Below are 15,947 nucleotides of genomic sequence, written 5' to 3' on the forward strand. Positions count from 1 at the left end.
TACTTAAGTTATAGGCCTAAAAAGAAAAAAGCATTGATAACTTTGGAAAGAGGTTCGCTTGTCACATTTGTAATATGTATGAATGGAAATGAGTATTACATTTCCCCAATGATGATCTTCTTGAGAAAAAGTTCCCAAGGAGAGCTGATGGATATAGCACCTCCTAAAGCAATTGGAAGATGTCATCCTTCTGGTTGGATTCGATCCTAGTTATTTAGGTAGTGAATGGATCATTACTATACTAAGCCATCCGCCGAAAATCCTGTCATTTTAATTTTAAACGAACACTATTCGCACACAAAAAAACTTGGATGTCTATAATAAGATAACCTTTAGATGTAGCCTTTAGGTTAAGAAACTGGTTAAGAAATAATCTTGGAAGAACAATTTCCCCCTACCAGATTGTAGGTTTGTTTGGAAAAGCATATTTAAGGACAGCATCAACGGAAGTTTCTTTGCATAATTTTCGAAAATGTGACATTATACAATTTGATAGAGATTTGTTGTGTGATTTTGTAATCCACGACAAGTTAGAAACTTCCCTTGTTGATAACAATCTCCAAATAGTATTGAGAAACCAAAACAAATTATCAATCTACAAGACGTTTTTGTACAACCTGGTGAAAAAACTACCTTCTTCCCCAGATCTCTCTTGGGCCCTTCTCCTCCATTGTCTTATATTCAAGGTTTTCAGGTCGTTTTTCACATCATCCAACGTCATCATCTGGTCATGAACCTTCCTTTTTTTCCGCCTTCCTACCGGTTTCCACTGTAACATCTTCTTTGTCGTTTTGGTGTCTTCTTGTCACTGAACATGTCCCAGCCATGACAGTCTTTGACTTTTCGCAAATCGTACAATATCATACCCTTCATTCAGTTCATTTACCTCGTCGTTTCTCCTGATTCCCCATGTGCGTCTTCCTCTTGTACCGGGCCATATACCTTTTTTGCCCTTTTTTTGTGCTTCCGGATCAATTTCCTTGAACGTTTCCAGTAGTCGTGTCTTGCTTTTACTAATAACGGCGACATCGTCTGCATATGCAGTAATTTGTACTGTTTTAGTATTTTTATGGCCGGTTACATTGGTTTTTCTGATGACTGCTTCAAGAACTAGGTTGAACAGCATGGTTGAAAGTGCGACTCCCTATCTCACCCCCATGTTGATGTCAAATGGGGGACACAGTTCTCCATCTACTCTGACTGCGGTTTTTGAACCCTGCGTCATTTTTATGAGGCTGATATATTTTTTTGGTATACCTAGATTTCGGAGGTCTTCCAGCATTTTGTCTCTTTTCACACTATCAAAAGCTTGTTTAAAGTCTATATACATATTATATAGTTCTATGTCGTATTCATAAGATTTCTCTTGTATTTTTCTAACTATGAATATGTTGTCTGTAGTGGCTCTATTTGGTTTGAATCGATTTGATAATCACCAATTATATTTTCGGAGTATTCTGACAATCTAGTGTGGATATTGCCAGAAAGGATTTTTGTATATTAAATTTGACAATGTAATTGGTCTGTAATTCTGGCATTCCCTCTTATCTCCTTTTTTATATATTGGCTGTATAATTTAAGACCAACTGCCCATTCCTCCGGCATTTGGTCCTTGGTCCATACCAAATTTATCAGGTAATGGATTCTTCCCTAGAGTTCGGGTTCTCTATATTTCAACAATTCTGCCGAAATTCCGTCCGTTCCTGGTGCTTTACTGTTTTTTGGTTTCTTTATTATTTGCACTACTTCTTAATAACTCGAATTTTCAATGTGCTGCTCCGTCATAAAATATATCGCCTTGTTTTGATTATTTCCATTGTCTGCATTAAGGTTTTCCTCAAAGTATTCTTTCCATCTCATTATAATTTTTTGTTTCTCTATTAGTAGTTCTCGGCCTCGTCTTTGCATATTATCAATTTTGGTCTAAATGGCTGTGTGCTTTCTTTTATTTTTTATATAATTTTCTGCTCTCATGTCTGCTGTTATGTTCTAGGATTTCTTGTACTTGTTTTTTCAAAGCCTCTTTTTTTTCTTGTGCATATTCTGATGGAAAAACTACCATTGTTGATAAAATTAGCAATTTGGTAAAACCAACTGACCTAAAGATTTTGCCTGTTTCACCTCGTCCATCAGGAATTAAACGAAAGAACTTTGGTACAGCTGCTTTAATTACTGGATGGCCTTAAAACAAGATCTTGAACAAGCATGATCGCCAAAAACTGCAAGTGAGGTTAAGAAAGTGATGAACTTTGACTCTAATGCATGCCGAGAATTAAAGGAAACGAAGAAAACATAAACGTTGGTATTTATTTATGCAAAGAACTTAAGCAAAAATCTAAATCCACAAATCAAAAGTCAGTGTCTTCGGATTCGTCAACGTCTGAGCAAGAAATATCATTAGCTGATTCTGAAGATGACGTGGACCAAGAGGAAAAAAATTGGAATGTAACCACTGCTTTGAATTTTCTTTTCCGACAAAGCTGGGCAAGAATGGAAACGCTGCTATAAATGCTACAGATGGTGTCATAAAGCTTGGAGTGGAGCTGAAGGTAACAATGATTTCATTTGTGAATTTTGTAGGGATGGATAGTCACTATTTACTTTGTATTAATTATTTTTATACTTTTCAGGATAACAAATAACATTTACTAAAATAAAAGGTATATTTTGTTGTACCAAAATAATAAATAATTTGTTTACATTGTATATATACCTACTTGAAATAAGCATTTTCCCAATATGGTTTAACCAATATTAGGCGGCTATTTGTAAACGGTCTAATTTGGGCTTTTTTTATTAACAGTTTATTATCACCTAAAGGTATCTTCTAGAATCATTTCAATCCTACCGGAACATAATAGATGGTTAAACCAGCAAATTACTAAGAACAAAACAAAATTAGAATTATTTTTTTTTGTAAAATGTAGTGATTGAAAAAAGTGTATCCAATATTAGGCGACTCCCTTTTATATTTTTGTGCAATTAATATTAAGAGTTTTATTTAAAAATATTAATCATTGTATATTCCTTACCGCTGGATTTTTTTAATCAAGAATTGAACGTATTTTTATCCGACCTTTTTTTTATATATTTCACATAAATTCACTATCGATTCAACGAACGAAACCACTCCAAAGAAAAAGGTTTTCTAATTAGTGTTTCCAACAACAAGAAATACCGAAAACTCATCCAAATTTTCCCTTTACGTGGGCAATATCAGCAGATTACCGAAAGTAAACGTTAAAGGCAATATTTCAGGCTGAAATCCGCGCAGGACCCAAAACTTTTTACAAAACGTTTGCTCACAATTGACAGCAAAGCACGGGTTTGATGGATTTGAGTTATTACAGTGAAATGTCATCGGGATTTTCATTCATCAAACTCCGTTCGTGCCATACACTAATGTAAATATTGAAAAGTTCCAGCCAAATTGTTATAAATCTGGATTTTGTTTTCGGAAAACGACGATTTTTCTGCTAATACCTAAATGTTTGCATACATTTATGTAACAAAATTTATTTTTCGTAACGTAAAGTGTTTGATCCTTTTTCTAAATAAAATTTTTGAGTATAATCATACTTTTCTAATTATTTTATTTATTCACATTAAGTACCTTGACAACTATGGGCATTGGTACAGTAACACTAACATTAGATAATGAAAACAAATAATAATTATTATTCAGTGCCAGTCAAAAGTCCGTTAACCCCACTATATCTTTTGAACGGTTATTGTTATAATAATGAAATTTGGAGGGAGGTAATAAACAGACGTAGGCTTCTCAATAATAACAACAATGATTTACAGAACGTAATGTAACTCCTTAATGAATGCTGTCATGAGTACGGACTGAAGATAAATTTAAAGAAAACTAAATGCATGATCATGACTAAATCTGCACATTAAAATATCCAACTGACTATTTAAGATACTGCAACTGAGAGTGTTAATAACTGTAAATACTTAGGAAGATGGATAACATCAGATGTAGACTAAATCAAAGAAATTAGGACACGCTTTGAAATAGCACGTGCATCATTCATTAAACTTAAAAAGTTTCTTTGTTGTCGGGATATAACGTTAGAACTACGCCTGAGAATGCTTCGATGTTACGTGTTCTATACTCTTCTTTATGGCTTAAAAGCGTGAACACTAAAACAAGTCATCATGGATTCAAAGAATGTCAAACGTGGAAGTAACTAGAAGGATAGGAAATGAGGCGGAAATAATATTAACTATCAAAAGACGAAAACTTGAGTACTTAGGACATGTGATGAGGGTGCAAAAATACGCATTATTACAACTTATTATGCAAGGCAAAATCCGAGGAAAGCGAAATGTGGGAAGACGAAGAATATCCTGGCTTAAGAACTTCTTTTTCTTTGGGAGTCCTATTGCTGTCAGGCCTTTTGAGCGTCCTCGTTTCTTTACTGCCACTCTCATTTTAATTGTCGACAAAGCAACATCGTTCACTTGAACAGTTTGGTGAGTAATAGGAAGTTCATTTTCTGGACTTGACTCTTGTATATTCCCCTCTACCATATGCATAAGTATGTTATCTACCATACTTATCTTTTGACGAACCACCTCACCACACAGCTTATTTTCACTTGGAAATACAACTTCATCATTACTTTCACTAACAACTTGCGTGTCATTTTCAAATACAACTTCATCATAACTTTCAATAATAACTTGCGTGTCATTTCCAAATACAACTTCATCATTACTGTCAATAATCATCATTAGACTTCGGCAAATATGCAAATAAAAATGTAGAAAATATGCTCATTAATATGCACGTGTTTACCCGAAAATATGCAAATATTTTACAAAATGTGCATACAAATAAATAAAAAAATCGTAAAATAGTAACAATTTTATTTAAAAAAAAAAGTGTACATAACTAAATATTTCCTACTATTCATTAAGATTTACATTTATTTTAAGTAACTACATCATTTTTAAGTATGAATAAACTTATTTAGAATTATGGTAACAATAAATGACCAAGTGGTGTTCAAAATTTTCTAACAAAAACTTGTGGCTTCTGTCTGAGTACATATATTTATATATGAAAAAACTTCGTTCAACATCAACTGATGTAACGGGAGCATTTTTCAAACTAACCAAAACATTTGGTTCTAAATTAATTGTTTCCGAAATATTTCCAGCTAGAACACTGACTACTTCAGAAAGAATATGGTAACCTTTATTTTTTTCCATAGTAGCTTCAAATTTTTTTAAAATATCTTTTCCAATATGACCTCTAACGTTCCGACAACATGACGCAAATTCTTTTATTAATGCTGTACTTTCGAACAATGACAGTTTTGGTGATTCTAACTGAGTAATTGTTTTTTGAACAAAACTAAAATTTGATTTTATAAATGAAAGTTCTTGTTGAAGCAAGTTACTCTGAAAAGTTTGTTTAGAATCCAAAAGAGATTGGGAACTTTCATCTGTTAACGTATCAATTATGTTCTTTATTTTAACAAAATGATCTGCATAAAAATTAGCTGCTTCTAACCATGTTCCCCATCGCGTTAAACTAGGTTGTGGTGGAAGAGGAATGTTAGGTAGCATTTCTTTATAAAGTTGAATTCTTATAGGAGATTTAAGAAATACTTTTTTGACACTGGATATCATGGTATTTACAAGAGGAAACTTTTTTCGTATTTCCTCTGCAACTCTGTTTAATCCATGCGCTACACAAGTAACATGTATTAAATCTGGGAAAAATATTTTTAAATTTTGTCCTGCTTTCACCATATAAGGAGCAGCATCCGATAAAATAAGCAGTAATTTATTAGAAGGAATAGTTGTCGGAAGAAAAAAAGTTGCTAATGTTTCTTGTATAAAACGCGAAATTGTTAAAGCATTTGTTTTCTCAAGTTGCTGGCATGAAATAAGATGAGATTTTGGTAAGGTATCTTCTTTAAGAACACCAATCAATAAATGAGCAATATACTTTCCTGAGGAATCAGTGGTTTCGTCTACAGATATGTAAAAATAATTATCTGCAATTTCTTCCTTAATATTAATTAACACCGACGAGTATAGCCCGTTCACATTATTTCTTCTTAGAGACCGATCACTTGGAACATTAAGTTTGCAATATTTTTTTAGAAACGAACTAAAATTTACATTTGCTAATTTTGAAAGCGGTATGTTTGCAGACACTAATGCGCGACACAAGTCTTCATTAAAAGTTTCTTGCTCATCTAATTTTTTTGAAGTAGATTGGAAACATTTAGCCATTGAAGTTTGATGTTTTCCTCCTATTTTTCCTTTTTTTGCAATGTGTGAAGCAGTTCTCACATGTTGGTCTATCTGAAATTTCTTCTCACATGCTATCTATAAATAAAAATAAAAACCTTTATTTTAACCCAAACTTTAAAATATAAAAATATACAAGGTGTTTTTGGTTAATCAAATAACTGGTTTGGAAAAAAAAACACTCGCTAAGTGTTTTAAATGCAGTATTAATCCCCAAATTAGTTTTTGTTACTAACCATTAGTACATCATATAACTTATTTTAAAATTCAACAAAAGTTTTTTTTTTGTTAATTCAATTACAATAAAAATAATTGTGTTTTAGAATAGCTGACTTCATAACAAAAAGTAAAGGTGAAAAATTTTTCTAAATACACACCATTGTATTGTACCGTTCGCGTCATAAAAAACTGGTACAACTCTTATTACCGAAAATCATGTTTTTCAAGTTGTGTAAGTTGATCTTGTCACATGTGTCATTCTATGTTCTAGGGCACTGTTGCCAGTTCAACGAAAATATTATATGAAATCAGCTAAAAGCAGGGTTGTGTGACAGACCGCCAGTTTTGAGTATTCTAAAAACTAAAACATCGAGCATTCTCGACCAGTCAGTCACATTAAATTTGTTTAAACATGCATCCTAAAAAATTCTCATATTAATTTTGTAATTTTTGATTATCTCAATTAAGTACTCATACCTTGATTTGTGTTTTATTATAATTTATGAAAATATTTCAATTCAAATATAGTGATAGATAAAATCAATCTCGACATAACTTTAAATTATTATAATAAAACATTACAGTGAGGTATTGGATCTGTCACTTTATAATCTACGTAGGATAAAGTATAATGTTAGTTTTTGTTAATGTTATCGTTCATATAATAAATAATAAATTAATTTTGGTAGTTGGCCTGTGACTAAACTTATTGATACAAAATACAGTTCGTGTTCGCTAGGTAATTGAAGTAAAAAATTAGATACAGTAGATGCGTTCCAATGTTCCCTGTGCCAATAATCTAGGTTTAAAGATCCTTCAAATATTTTGTATATTAGCTGAACCCTATCTCTGGTTATTAAATTTATTAAATACGGTTTTTTATTGTTAATGATAAAAATAATACCTATCTAATAATAACTTTTTTTTTAATTAGATTTAGTGCAATTCCGTTATCTGTGATGGCAACAGCGAATTAATTCACGAACCACTGTATCCAGTCTGAACCCAGGTTTACATTGGGAAAAAAAAGTGTACCAGTTTTATATGACGGGAAGTGTACCATGGACAATTTTTTCTCACTAAAGGAAGCTATTTTTCATTTAAAAACAACCTACGAGTACTAAATTTCAAGCAAATACGTTTATTGGTTTTAAAGTTATTGTTGTTATTAACTAAAATAATTTAATTTTTTTTAATTTTAACACCCTGTATCTCGAAAAGTAAATAAGTTTGACCCCTCATTAACTATATCGTTTTGTTCAATTTTTCGAGAAGTATCTACAGTCAAAAGTTGTAAGTGTCATTTGGAAACACCCTGTATGTATGAAATATTAGATATTTAATAGAAAATATTAGATACTTACAATTTTGCCACAGATTGCAGTAGATTTTTCCCATATCCATAGACAGCTCTTTATAAGGTTTAATCCAAGTTGAAGCACTGGTTGTTTTAGGCATTATAAAATCACAATCTTCCTTTTTGTTACGCACAACGAGTGTTTACGCTTTGAATATCAAAACAAAAATGATTTACAAATCTGAGCATCAAATTAGAAATGTTTAGGTACCTAATTCAATAAACTGGGAGATTTTGGAAAATCCCTAAATTAGGAACAAAACTATTAGCCGTTTACCTGCTGTTAAGATACAATAAATTGTAGATAGATTTGGGGATTAGATCATAAAATGCAAATGAGCGAACCCTTAGCGATTATCCAATAACTGAATGCCTCAGTGACCGAGACTTTCTAAGAATGTTGAGGGCTACTTAAATTGATCTTCTTTGAAATTGTAAATGTTTTGTACCTGTAGAGATTACGTACTTAGATCATTTCTTGATTAAAATGACTACAAAATTTTATGCAAGAATTGAAATAAATTGGTATGTTTAAAAATTTTCAAATACAGTATAAAAATCTGAACTTTTATGCACTTTATGCAAACTTTTATACAAATATGCCAAAATATGAAATATTTGCATAAAATATGCACAATATGCAAAATATGCAATATGCATATTTGCCGAAGTCTAATCATCATCAAATAACAGGCCCGTACGTTGTGCAGTTAAATCTGCTAGTTCATTGCATAACAAAAGACATTTTTTTCTTCTTTGTGCATAGGAACTTGGTGGTTGATACCCTTGTGTGGTCAATGATATAGACATATTATCATTAGATCTACTTGGTAACTAATATTTTGTCGATTCGTTTTCTTCAATCAAAGACGTTAATGTTCGTTGGTTATTTTTTTAATAGTCCATTGTCCATCTATGATTTACGATCATTTTATCAAAAAGCTCTAATATATGCCTGCTAGGTAAAATTATTGAATCATAGATTATACAGTTGCACGAAGAAACAGAAGTATTTGTGGAACCCTGACTATCGATAATGATGTAATGACCGTCTGCAAAAATGGTAATATCTCTGATTTGTTTAGAATTGCGAATTTCTGTTAAAACATGCTTCGAGGCTTCACGTATGAGCAATGTAAAATATTTTTTTTTCATCAGAATCTTCCGGAAACAAATCGACGGGTTTCTTTAAAATACCATAAACTGCCTTATGATCCCTCTCTGTCTCTAAACTTGAAATAATTGTAAACAAGCTGTTTATAAATTGTTCCAAAGGACTATTTTTGGTTATAACTGATTTTAATTTAGCGTTAACAGATTCCAGGTGGTTATTTGTGTTATTTAAAAAAACGTTTTTAAAAATTTTTTTTTCTAAATTCCACTCATCCTTGGTATCGTGCCAGTTTTTCATGAAACACTGTTCTAGGTACACTATCTTCTAGTCATTTCAAATATTTTTTTAATCATCGTCTGTCTTAGCATACACTAATTTTTGAGTTAGTTCTAAACTAAGTGTACGTTCACTTCAGGTGATCCCCATTTTATCGCATGAAATTTCTCGATAAAAGATTTTTAATGTGTGAAAGACACATATAATAAGGTTTGTATTAGGAAAGCAATTACTAATTACTTCCCTTTCATGTAAATCCTTGTCTGTCATTACACATTTCACATTGATCCATGATGGATTTTCGCGTTTAAATGTTTCTAAAAACCAGGTGACACTTACCTTATCTTCTAAACCTTGCATGCAAACCCCCACTATTTCAGTTTGACAATTACCGTCTTCTGCAATAATAAGGAAAACAGGTAATCCTATTTTTAGTAATTTATATGTAGCGTCCACTGCAAGAAATTCTGAAAATGCATGCATTGTATTTTTCATGGTTGGAGTTTGAATAAAAAGGCCTTTAAAATTATTTTCTTCATCCTGCAAAACAGCTGCATGGGCACCTGAAAATAATAGTAGCTAATTAGTTTTTATCAATTTGACGATAATAGAATAGTTCAAGTTACTATATTTTGCTTTGAGCACATTTAAGCAGTTATCCAGACATTCCGTTTTTGTTGGATTTTTTCTTCTCAAATTTATTAAATCTTGCAAAGTAATAATTTTTCCAGTTTCTTCTTTCAATTTTTGTTGTAACATCTTTCTGTTTCATATTTAAAAACTTATCTTTCATATTTAAAAACTCCTTTACACTTTCCTTCATGTTGCTGGAAAGTTTTCTTTGGCTGGGGGTATGTGCATCTTCTTCTTCAGTGCCTTATCCGGTCCGGATGTTGGCGATCATCAAGGCTATCATGGTTTTGTTGACTGCTCTGCGAAACAGCTCCGGTGAGGTCATCCCAAACCATTGTCGGAGATTTTTCAACCACGAGATACGACGGCGTCCCGGTCCTTTTCTGCCAAATACTTTACCCTGCATAACGAGTTGAAGAATCCGATATTTTTCTTCGTTCCGCATCACGTGGCCGAGGTACTCAAGCTTACGTTGTTTAATTAAATTAAGCACTTCTTTTTCTTTGTCATGCGCTGTAGGACCTCAACGTTGGTGACATGGTCCACATAAGATATTTTTAGTATTCTTCTGTATATCCGCATCTCGAAGGCTTCGATTCGTTTTTCAGTGGCTTGCGTCAGTGTCCAGGCTTCAACTCCATATAGTAACACTGGAAGAACGTAGCACCTCACTATCCGCATCTTGGTTCCCAAACTGAGATCACTGCAGAACAGCAAGGATCTCAACTTAATAAATGTAGACCGTGCCATTTCAATTCTGGATCTAATCTTTTGAGCGTAGTCCCATTGTACGTTGAGGGTAGTTTCGAGGTAAGTGAATCTGTCGACTCTCTGGATCTCTTCGCTACCTGCCATTAGTGCCCCGGGATCTAAATTTGTACGGCTGACAACCATGAATTTAGTTTTCTTAATATTAAGGTTCAGTCCGTATGTTACGCTCACAGTTCGCACTCGGTCTAGTAAGGCCTGCAGATCGTTTAGGCTGGTTGCTAGTAACACAGTGTCATCGGCGTAGCGGATATTATTGATGTATTCACCGTTCACTCGGATTCCCATGTCTAGGTTTGTGAGGGCTTCATTAAAAATCTCCTCAGAGTATATATTGAAAAGAGTCGGCGATAGCACACATCCTTGCCTTACTCCTCGCATGTTCTTCACTTGGTCGGTCAGCTGGTCTTCGACCTTGACTTGAGCACGCTGGTTCCAGTATAAATTCATGATGATCCGAATGTCCTTCTCATCCAATCCTACTCTTTGTAGTGCGGTGACCATCTTCTGGTGCTGACAACGGTCAAATGTCTTGGCGTAGTCAATAAAACAAATATAGACATCACAACTGACATCGCGGCATCTCTGAAGTAGGACTTGTAAGGTGAAAAGTGCTTCACTAGTACCCATGGAATTGCGGAATCCGAATTGCATTTCACCGACATTTTCTTCGCATTTCTTGTAAATGTATGTGCATATAAAACCTTAACACATTAGCAGTAGATCATTTCTTACTGTCAGGCCCGGCGCAGGATATCTTTAAGTGCAAATTGGATTGATTGCCTGCCTTGTCACTTCAGTCCATGTTTGTTTTCAGTTAGGTTATGTGATTAGTCTTGAAATATGAACCAAAGGTGATTCATACAAGGTGATTCTTAAGACTTTATGTGGATCGCAATGGGATCAGAGATCAGATCTGATATTTAATAGGGAGTGCGGGGTACCAATACCAAGTTACCATTCGTGAAGTTGAGGCTGGCTTTTAATCATGAAGTGCATTTGCTAAAAATGTTTTTAAAACGAAACAAACAAACGCTTCAATTAAAATTTAACTGTACATCTTGAGTTATTTAGTAAAAAATCCTTAGTTTATACCGTGTTTTGAATTAAAGAGTAATATCTATTTATTTTTTTACACTGTTAATACATCACCATGTGAATTACTGTTTATGCAAATAATAATCACCTACAAATTTTGCTTAAATTATTTACATACTCGTTTGTACAAATTTATTAAAAGATCTAATCTAAGCTTAACATGAGTAGTTTAAAGTGTGCTCATATAAACTCTAGATCGCTAGTTGCGCATTTTATTGATGTAAAAGAACTTATTTTAAAAAATGATTTAGATATTTTGGGTATAAGTGAAACATGGTTAAAGGAATCAATATCCAGTAAGAACATTAATATACCTGGCTATACCTTTGAGCGAGTCGACAGGAATAAAAATGACACAGGTGGAGGTGTAGGTATTTACATAAAATGTAATATAAATTATGTGCTGATTGAGTCATCAAATGAAATTGAACAGATATGGTTAAAACTCTCTCTTCGTTATGAAACACTAGCTATTGGTGTTTTATATAATCCTTATGGGGCATTTTATAAAACTTTCTTTGGAGTTTTGGAAACAACTTTATCATCAGTACTGCCAAGTGTAGATCATTTACTCTGTTTGGGCGATTTTAATGTTGATCTGTTAAATACCAATAATTATTCCACACAGTTCATTACAGATGTATTAGACGGTCTTGGACTAAAGCAGATGGTAAATCAAGCAACTAGAATCACCCAGTTCACATCGACTCTGCTTGATTATGTAATCACATCTACTGAGGATAAAATCTTGTCTATTGAAGTAAAACATATCCCAGAAATAAGCGATCATGAATTGGTTGTTTTAAAATTTGGTTGTGATGTCAAATTTAATACAAATAAATTTATTACTACTCGGAATTTCAAAAATTTAAATTACAGTCAATTTAAATCTGATCTGGAATCTATACCATGGAGAATAATATATGAATTGCCAGATATAGACAGTAAAGTCGATTTTCTTTCTAATAATATCATTACTTTACTTGACATACATGTTCCATATCAGACTTTTAGAATCTCAAAGAAATATGCTCCATGGTTAACTAATACCATCAGGCAATTAATGTTAGATAGGGATAAAGCACTTACTGCTTACAAGTTAACTAAAAATATAAATCAATGGAATGACTACAAAGTATTGCGTAACTTAGTAACAGCCATGACTATAAGGGAGAAAAAATCATATTTTAAAAACATACATGATCAATCTTCCAAAGATATGTGGAATAATTTAAAATATTTGGTAAATAATTGCAAAACCAAAAATAAATTTGAAATTAAAAACGTGTGGGATGCAAATGAGATAAATAAACACTTTATTGAAATTATACCAAACATGAAAGCAGACATTGATACACAAATATTCTATGAAAATAACTTTAAGTATTCCCTCAGTTCTTCTCTTACCTTTAAAACAGTATCTGAAATTAATATTTTACATATTATTAATAATATTAAAAGTAAAGCTATTGGTGATGATGGTATTAACATATTAACGCTTCAACTATGTATTCCCTTTCTTCTACCGTATATCACACATATCATTAACTTTTGCTTAACAAATTCAATTTTTCCCACTAAATGGAAACGGGCACATGTTATTCCGTTACCGAAGACTAAAAATACAGAAAGCATGAATGAATTAAGACCAGTAAGTGTACTGCCTACATTATCTAAAATTTTGGAAAAGGTGATTGATATTCAGTTACAAACGCATTTAAAAAATAACAACATAATCCCTATGATGCAGTCCGGTTTTAGGTCCAGATATAGCTGTCTTTCTGCTTTATTAAATATTACAGATGATATTTTTAGAGCCTATGACCAAAACAAAATATCAATTCTAATTCTTCTAGACTACTCAAAAGCTTTTGATACAATTAACCATAATTTGTTATTCTCTATTTTAAAATATATTAGTCTAGAAGCGAGAGCAGTTGATCTAATGAAATCCTATCTTTCTAACAGATGTCAAGCAGTAAAACTTAATCAAAATATTTCTTCATTTCTAGATCTTAATACTGGTGTGCCTCAAGGATCTATATTAGGTCCAATTTTATTCTCTATATACACATCTAATTTTCCTTCTGTGTTTTTGTCCTGTTCACAACATTATTATGCAGACGATACCCAACTCTATATGTCATTTTATCCAAATGAGTGTGATCAAGCGGTAAATGCAATAAATCATGACCTTCTTCAGCTGCAGATTTTTTCTCAAAATCATTGTTTAAAATTGAATACATCAAAAACTCAGGGTTTCATTTTTGGGAGGAATCTCCATAGGAAAATATTTTTAGAGAATTATGCCAATCGAATTATCTTAGGAAATGACAATTTAATTTTTAGCAAAAAGATTAAAAGCCTTGGGGTTTGGTTCGACGAAGATTTAAGGTTTACATATCATGTAAGTATTTGTTTACAACGAGCTTACGCCGTTTTAAAATTACTGTATCAAAGCCGCAATTTATTAAGTAGGGCCACAAAGTCATTATTATGTAATGCTCTGGTATTATCAAAATTAAATTATTGTGACGTGCTTTACAATGCGTGTCTCACTGAATTTGATTCATGGAGAATACAGAAATTGCAAAATTCTTGTTTGCGTTTGATTTTTGGCATCAGGAAATTTCAAAGAATAAGTCATGTTTTCACTGTAGTCAAGTGGTTAAATATGAAAAATCGTCGGAAACTCCATGCTTTATGTTTTTACCATAAAATCATTCAAGAGAGAATTCCACCATACCTGTACAATCGAATAACTTATAGGACGGACGTTCATAATCTTAATCTTAGACACAAGAATACCCTCACTTTACCTAAACATACAACATCCTTTTTTAAACGTTCATTTTCATATCCAATTGCTTGCAATATTAACAGTTTGTCCTACAATATTAAAAATCTATCTAGAGTTAAGTTCAAGAGATTAATTTATGAGCAGTTGTTAGCTGAACAGTAATTTAAAAATTTAAGAATTAAAAAAAAAAAAATAGTTTATAATTTATAAATTTAATATGTACTTAATATTTTTATGTTTTATTGTAAAATACAATTTCATTATTTAGATATAGTCTATCTATCCTATTTTCGGGGGGTTAGGTGGAAGAGCAGTTGTGTGCCGCTGTTGCACAGTGGTACACAAACTGAATCTCGCCCTACTGATATTATATTTCATTGTAAAGAAAATTTAATCTGTTGTTAATAAAGACATTTATTATTATTATTATTATTAAACACATTAATTACAATAATTAACGTAACTAAAAGTTGCAATAAAATCCTTTTCCATTTAAAAAATTACTGCAATAAAATTAGATAAACTCATCCAGAAAAAAGTAAAATAAGCTGAATCTTCCACTTATTTCAATTGTTTTAATCAACGCCTACTTTGACAAGGGATCGAGCATTAACAGATTCCTGCTGGGTCCAGGAAAAATATGCTCGGGTATCTGGAGTCCTTAAAATAAAGGCAAAAGAGTGCTATCTATTTATCCGGTGCGATAACTTTAATGAGGGAAAACCCGGGAAAGCGATGTTTCCGTTTCTTTCGCATTCATCAAACAGATAGCGTCAGGTAATGGAAAAATTCGGCTGATACCATCTATTGGATTCGATTCTTTTTAAATCGGGACACACGATAGAAACGCCCCCTACGCCTTTCCTTTATTTATTGCTTAGCCATTGCGGGAAATCGGGATGGAAAGCGTTTTTCTTGCGTGGAAAAAAGAATGGAAAATTGTATTATGATACATGGAAAAAAGCAGTTTATAGAAAGTGGTCGTTATGGCCAAGACCAACGTTAGCTGGAGAATATATTTTGACGGACGTAGCTATATATTTAAAATAGTGATGGGGGTATGCAGATGGTTTCTGAATTGAAGTCTTACACAAATCGTAAAATTATGGAAATATAAGTCTACTTCGAGGTAGATTCATACCGTGATGATACGATTATCCAAGCTGTTAAATTTTTTTCGATTTTATTAAATTTAATTGCTACTTAACTAAAAAAATACACAACTTTATATTATATATACCTTAAAAAACCTTGGAAGATAAAACAATTTCTGTCTTAATATCTTAACCCATTCACTGCCAAAGACGCTAATTCAAAAGTACGCGCTAAGTAGACGCTAAGTACATCAAAAGATGCTTATAAAATGAAACATTCGGAAGGAGAAAAAGCAAAAGGGTAAATTT

The 15,947-nt window shown here is 32.4% G+C and overlaps 1 pseudogene; it reads right to left on the minus strand.

Moving 5' to 3' along the window:
• Nucleotides 1–805: 805 nt before the first annotated feature.
• LOC140448724 (uncharacterized) lies at nucleotides 806–12,738 on the minus strand (annotated as a pseudogene).
• Nucleotides 12,739–15,947: the final 3,209 nt, after the last annotated feature.

This window comes from Diabrotica undecimpunctata, chromosome 8 (genome assembly GCF_040954645.1).
Source record: "Diabrotica undecimpunctata isolate CICGRU chromosome 8, icDiaUnde3, whole genome shotgun sequence".
In the NCBI taxonomy this organism is placed as follows: domain Eukaryota; kingdom Metazoa; phylum Arthropoda; class Insecta; order Coleoptera; family Chrysomelidae; genus Diabrotica; species Diabrotica undecimpunctata.